The sequence below is a fragment of the Hakea prostrata genome, chromosome 1 (genome assembly GCF_041222555.1).
Source record: "Hakea prostrata isolate BN-2017 chromosome 1, UWA_Hpros_2, whole genome shotgun sequence".
In the NCBI taxonomy this organism is placed as follows: Eukaryota; Viridiplantae; Streptophyta; class Magnoliopsida; order Proteales; family Proteaceae; genus Hakea; species Hakea prostrata.
The window spans coordinates 2,083,458-2,089,912 of NC_142600.1; the positions used below are offsets into that span (position 1 = coordinate 2,083,458).

At 36.9% G+C, this 6,455-nt stretch overlaps 2 pseudogenes; both read left to right on the forward strand.

Annotated features, from left to right (window-relative positions):
* On the forward strand, positions 1-1,144 carry LOC149026576 (2-methyl-6-phytyl-1,4-hydroquinone methyltransferase, chloroplastic pseudogene; annotated as a pseudogene).
* A 4,179-nt stretch (positions 1,145-5,323) lies between these two features.
* Positions 5,324-6,455, forward strand: LOC149026577 (2-methyl-6-phytyl-1,4-hydroquinone methyltransferase, chloroplastic pseudogene; annotated as a pseudogene).

The following is a 6,455-nucleotide window of genomic DNA, read 5'->3' on the forward strand; positions in this document are numbered from 1 at the left end:
AGCTTTCCTTTCTTTCCTTCACTACTCCATCATCTCATGGCTTCAGAATGGAAGTTTGGGAGGTTTCTTCAACACAAAAACGAGGCCCGTTGGTTCTATCATGGTATCTCCATGTTCTATGATTCCATTGGAAACCCTCCACACTATACTGAAGATATGAGGGAAGAAGCCCTACAGCAGCTGGACCTCAATGACAGAAAGCTCGTAGTGGTAGATGTTGGTGGTGGAACTGGGTTCACTACTTCTGGAGTTGTTAAGCATGTAGATGCCAAGAATGTAACCATTCTTGATCAATCTCCTCACCAGCTTGCTAAGGCAAAGCAGAAGGAAGAGTTGAAACACTGCACCGTCATTGAAGGTGATGCTGAAGATCTTCCTTTCCCAACTGATTATGCTGACAGATATGTTTCTGCAGGTAGTATTGAATACTGGCCCGACCCACAACGTGGCATCACCGAAGCATATCGGGTGTTGAAACCTGGTGGCAAGGCATGTATGATTGGTCCCGTGTTTCCAACCTATTGGTTGACATGCTTCATTGCAAATCTGTGGATGCTCTTCCCAAAGGAGGAAGAGTACATCAAGTGGTTCAAAAAAGCTGGTTTCGAAGATATTCAACTCAAGAGGATTGGTCCAAAGTGGTTCAGAGGGGTTCGTCGACATGGGTTAATCATTGGATGTTGTGTTACAGGTGTGAAGCCAACCCCAGGTGATTCTCCTCTGCAACTCGGACCAAAGGTGGAGGACGTGAAGAAGCCGACCAACTTTTTGGTTTTTCTCATACGTGCTATCATCGGTACGTTGGCATCAATATACTATGTTCAAATAAGTCACTACATGTGGATCAAAGATAAAATCGTCCCCAAAGGAAAGCCTATCTAAGTATAACAAGAGATCAAAGCATGATCGAGTGTTTCCTCTTTGTTTTGGGTAGTTAGCTCTAGCTCGTTATTGTAATAAAACTGCCAAGAAGCTCAACCCTGGTCGGGAGTTCCAGTACTGGCTTCGTGGAGTAATGTTGATCGTAGGGTTCTTCACGTATTACTGCCTGGCTTTGACCATGCATGATTACTCAAGTACTGTATGCTTTATTCATGCTTTGCTTTATGCTTTTGACCCAGATATGAGAATAAAGTAAGAATATTAATTCTAATCTTCGAAAACCAATCCGGGCATACATGAAAACGACAATAAGGGCAACGTTAAGCTTTTTTTCTTCTTCGTCGTCGTTTTTTTCAAATGTTTAATTCCATTTGGGTAAATATATAGTCACAATTTTTGTCTTGGCATCTCATCATATGACTCACTCCTGGTAAGCTAAGATGAAGTAAAAGTGTAAAACTAGGCACCTGGACTCCTCAAATTCATGTTAAAGGTGGCTTCTGATTCTGAGAATACACAGCATGCAATTAGTCCCATTGATAGTTTAACAGATAATGAAAAAGTGATAGAATCCAATAAAATCAGGCGCTCGGACAGCGAGAATTCAAGCTGCCGTGTGTGGTAACTGGTAAGCAATTCTACTAAAGAAAATACCGTTTGCTTGACACCTATAAACGGCATACGCCCAATTTTGTAAGGTTTGTTAGACAGTGACGCTAATGACTCTCGGTGGTCAATGACGTTTTCTTGAAACGAGGTTTCGTAGATAGAGAACCCTAATTATGACTCCAAGTCTCGAAGGTCATGACATGTAGCTTTCTTGAAATGATCGTCAATCTCAGGGGTGTTGTAGCTATTTCATGAAATGCTCTGAAGACAAATGACCTGAAGACTGAAGGTAACACATTTACGTCGATTCTAAGTTGTTGACTAGTGCAGAGAATTCGACGTCTGGATCATTGACCTATATATGCTGAAATGTGACCGCTGAGTACTCCTGAGTTCTTCATCATTCAAGGTGTTATTCTATTCCTTGTGATTGCCAGTCGCAACACATGCTTGGCTACTTGATACTTTAAATTCAAAGAGAGAGAGAGAGGGATCTATATATAAGTAATTATACATGACTTCTATGTTATAAGGGTAACAAAACCTCATAAGCAAATCTAGAACTTGAATGTGTCACGAATCTGTAGCTTATGAGTTCATAGGTATCCTCTTGTCATACTTAGAAGCAAATTGCTCATGCGTTTATTGACCTTTGTGATGCTGGTTCTAGAAACTAATGACTTAAAAAGGGAAAAAAATAAAAACAATGGGAGTTTGTATATGATTAAGAATATCCACCGCAGTGTTAAACCAAGCAACCTTAAATATTCAACCCATGGAAGTTTATTAAGGAATTGTTTTTTTTTTTTTTTTTATCCACAAGTTAAGTTTGAGGTCAAGAAAAGATAATAAAACACTTTAAAAAATAAATTACTTAATTAATGAATAGAAATATATAAAATAAAATTACAACGTTATAGTTTTCCTTTTATTATAAAGAGTTTTTTGCATGTGGGTCCTCTTAGTGGACCACAAATTAATGTTGGGTCCCCTTAGTGCAATATATTACGTGTGGTTTCTAACTAACCGTTAATTATATTCAAATTTCAAACGGTGATGGACAAAAAATACCCCTTAGGTTATTTATTACATTGTGTTATTATAATTTCTTTTTTCTAGATTAAAAAAAAAACACGTACTACGTGATATCAAAATGCAATTTAAGAGACTTCTTGGTTGAAGAAGATGAAGCGTCGATTCTCTCTCTTCTTCTTTTTTTTAACATTTAAATTAAAGAATCGAAGTTAATTAAGGGTGTTTTAGGTCTTAAAAATAACATCAATTGAAGGTGATTTAGGGTTTACACTAAAAATATGTTTTTAGCCCATGGTAGTTTGGGGTTTTAGGAAGATATTTAACAGTAAAGTTAAATTTAACCAAAAAAATTAACAAAGTAGGTGTTTGATATATTTGCTAGGTAAGAGGGGAGGTAAGTGACATTATCCAACTAAGAGGGGATCTAAATGCTATTTGTTCAGTCAAGAGGAGAGGTAAATGATATTTTACCCAATTTCTTTTAAATAGGTATAATAGAGAATGAGAATTGATACCAAAAAAAGCCTTAATCAAACTCCAAGTTTTTTATAATAGCCATTATGGTCTTTATCTGTTTACCATCTTAGACCAGCTTAGCAATTTGGTGTGGGGCCACGCATAGTGAAATGAGGTCAGATTTTGTTCACACTGCGCAGATATCGTCTGCACAGCACAGGGTTTTGATATGTGTCACACGTTTAATCCAACGGTGTTACTAAAATATGTTTATTTTAAATTTTAAATTTTTTGCAATTTACAATTACACACTCCTAATTTTGGATAAATTTACAAAACAAGGCCAAACTTGGAAGAGTTACAAAACAATTCCAATTCAAGAAAACCCTAGCCATTGGAGGAGATCTTATTAGCTTTACCACGTCTTTGCATCCGAAAATGGAGATGAAGACACTGAATTGAGTATTACCAAAAAGAAAAGAACGGGTACCGTAAATCCCATATTCGAGTTGAGAAAGAGACGAATGCTTGAGAAAAAGAGGAGGGAGTGACATTAGTGAAAACATTTTAAGTTTAAAAAAGCCATCACCTTCCTACTATGAAGACTAAAATTTTTATAATTTGAGGAGAGAAAAAGAAAAAAATACCCAGCACCCAAAATCCATCTTCTTCACCAAAATCTCATATTCCTTTTTAGTTAAATGCCAGTTGTATCCTTGTTGCAGAGAAAGGGATTTAACCCAAAAAATGACATGAGTTCCCACGATTTTTTTGGGGATAAAATTGCAGCAACAAAGGAAAAATCTGCTCTAGTACTTTGACTTCTCTCACAATCCGTTAAATCCGGATATGGCTTGGGCCGGGTTGGGTTGGGAACTCGTGAAAGACAAAAGGAAAAATAGGCCCTCATATTGTGAATTTGATTACTTTTGGGGTGGATTTTGTAAATTTGAGAGATCCTTAACATAATGACCACATTACTAAAATACCCCAATTACTAACCGTTAGATCAAAACGATAATACGTGTTACCTCCTTGAGCCTGCAAGGGAGATACCCGCGTAGGCGCCAACAAAAATCCAGTGAAGTCACTGTCAGTTATATATTTTTTGAGATATGGAATGACTTTTACCTAGTTGCGTGTATTATACTTGGTTTTAGCTTTTTATCTAATTATTTTCTTTCAAAAATCGCAATAAATAAAGATTCAACATTACAATATTACATTATCTAATGTACTATTTTTGGGTATAAAATTACTCAGTTTTCAATTATCTTATGTCTTTTTACCAAATTCAATGTTGGTTGGTCTACCATATCTTTTGTTGTTGTTAAAAAGTTAAAACTGTAATTAATTTAATTTTGGAATCAAAATTTAGTCAATATATGGCCAATAATATAAGATTTCCAGGATTTGAAGGAGACATTTATAGCTCCAGTTGCTTAGAGGATGAGAGTCTACCAGTTGCATTCATATGGATAATGGGATAAGCACAACAATCATGGAGGTCGAGGCTATATTTTTAAAATAAATATCATTAGAAAAAATTCATACAACATTGTTGGTCGCAATTATTGATTAAAATAGGACCTGAAAGCGATATTAGCCAACACATTTTGACAAAAATTTGTGGTTATGTTTTTTTACTTACGTTTGCAAGTCCTACCAGGAATTCCGCCTAAAGGATAGCAACTATGTTCTGTCATTTACTGCACAAAAACTCAAGATTGTAGCTGCCCTTACTAAGTAACTGTTTACAGTCTATCAGGTGATCTATTTCAATTTCGAAGTCCCAAGTATTCAAATTGAATGCTAGTTTACCTAGTGATGTGAGTTGCATTAAACAATCGATATATTTAATCAAGAGAGTTTAGGCATTACTGAACTTTTTTCTTGCTACTTGGAAGAGAGTTTGGAATGGATAGTTTTATATTAGGGGATGTGAACTATTACATATACTAGAAGCATTGAATCTGTGTCCTCTTGACCAAGGAGGTGCCGGTAATTATCCGTTGTGCAATCATTCGATGGTCCTCATTAATAATTTTCCCCTTTTTTTTTTTTAAGTAAAAGATTAATAATTTTCTCACTCCCGTAAAAGATGGTAATCCTACCATGCATTTCATGATATCAATGCACATATATGCATGCTTTCATTTTATGTTGTTGTTTTTTTAATATATACAAACCTACCATCGTTTTCTGCACTAGGTGGCCCAAAAAAACATGTATGAAAGATTTTCAGATCTTGAAAACTTATCTCCTCGAATCGAACCATCTCTTAGTAGTGTATATATAAATGGTTGCGAGTTTCAAGTATTCTCATCCCATTGTTGTAAGCTTTCCTTTCTTTTCCTTCACTCCATCATCTCATGGCTTCAGAATGGAAGTTTGGGAGGTTTATTCAACACAAAAAAGAAGCTCGTTGGTTCTATCATGTTATCTCCTTCTTCTATGACTCCATTGGAAACCCTCCACACTACACTGAAGATATGAGGGAAGAAGCCCTACAGCAGTTGGACCTCAATGACAGAAACCTGGTAGTGGTAGATGTTGGTGGTGGAACTGGTTTCACTACTTCTGGAGTTGTTAAGCATGTAGATGCTAAGAATGTAACAATTCTTGACCAATCTCCTCACCAGCTTGCTAAGGCAAAGCAGAAAGAAGAGTTGAAACACTGCACCATCATTGAAGGTGATGCTGAAGATCTTCCTTTCCCAACTGATTATGCTGACAGATATGTTTCTGCAGGTAGCATTGAATACTGGCCCGACCCACAACGTGGCATCACCGAAGCATATCGGGTGTTGAAACCTGGTGGCAAGGCATGTATGATTGGTCCCGTGTTTCCAACCTATTGGTTGACATGCTTCATTGCAAATCTGTGGATGCTCTTCCCAAAGGAGGAAGAGTACATCGAGTGGTTCAAAAAAGCTGGTTTCGAAGATATTCAACTCAAGAGGATTGGTCCAAAGTGGTTTAGAGGGGTTCGTCGACATGGGTTAATCATTGGATGTTGTGTTACAGGTGTGAAGCCAACCCCAGGTGATTCTCCTCTGCAACTTGGACCAAAGGTGGAGGACTTGAAGAAACCAACCAACTTTTTGGTTTTCCTCATACGTGCTATCATTGGTACCTTGGCATCAATATACTATGTTCAAATAAGTCACTACATGTGGATCAAAGATAAGATCGTTCCCAAAGGATCGCCTATTTGAGATTGACAAGAGTGCTATAATATAAGAGTAGTCGTGTTTTCTTCTTTGTTTTGGGTAGCTAGTTAGCTCGTTATTGTAATAAAACTGCCATGAAGCTCAAACTTGGACTTCCAGTGGCTTTGTGGAGTGATGTTGATAGTAGGGTTCTGCATGTATTATTGCTTGGCTTGTGCCATGCATGGCTACTAGAGTGTATGTGTTATATATGCTTTGCTTTATGCTTTTCACCAGATACAACAATAACAATAACAACAA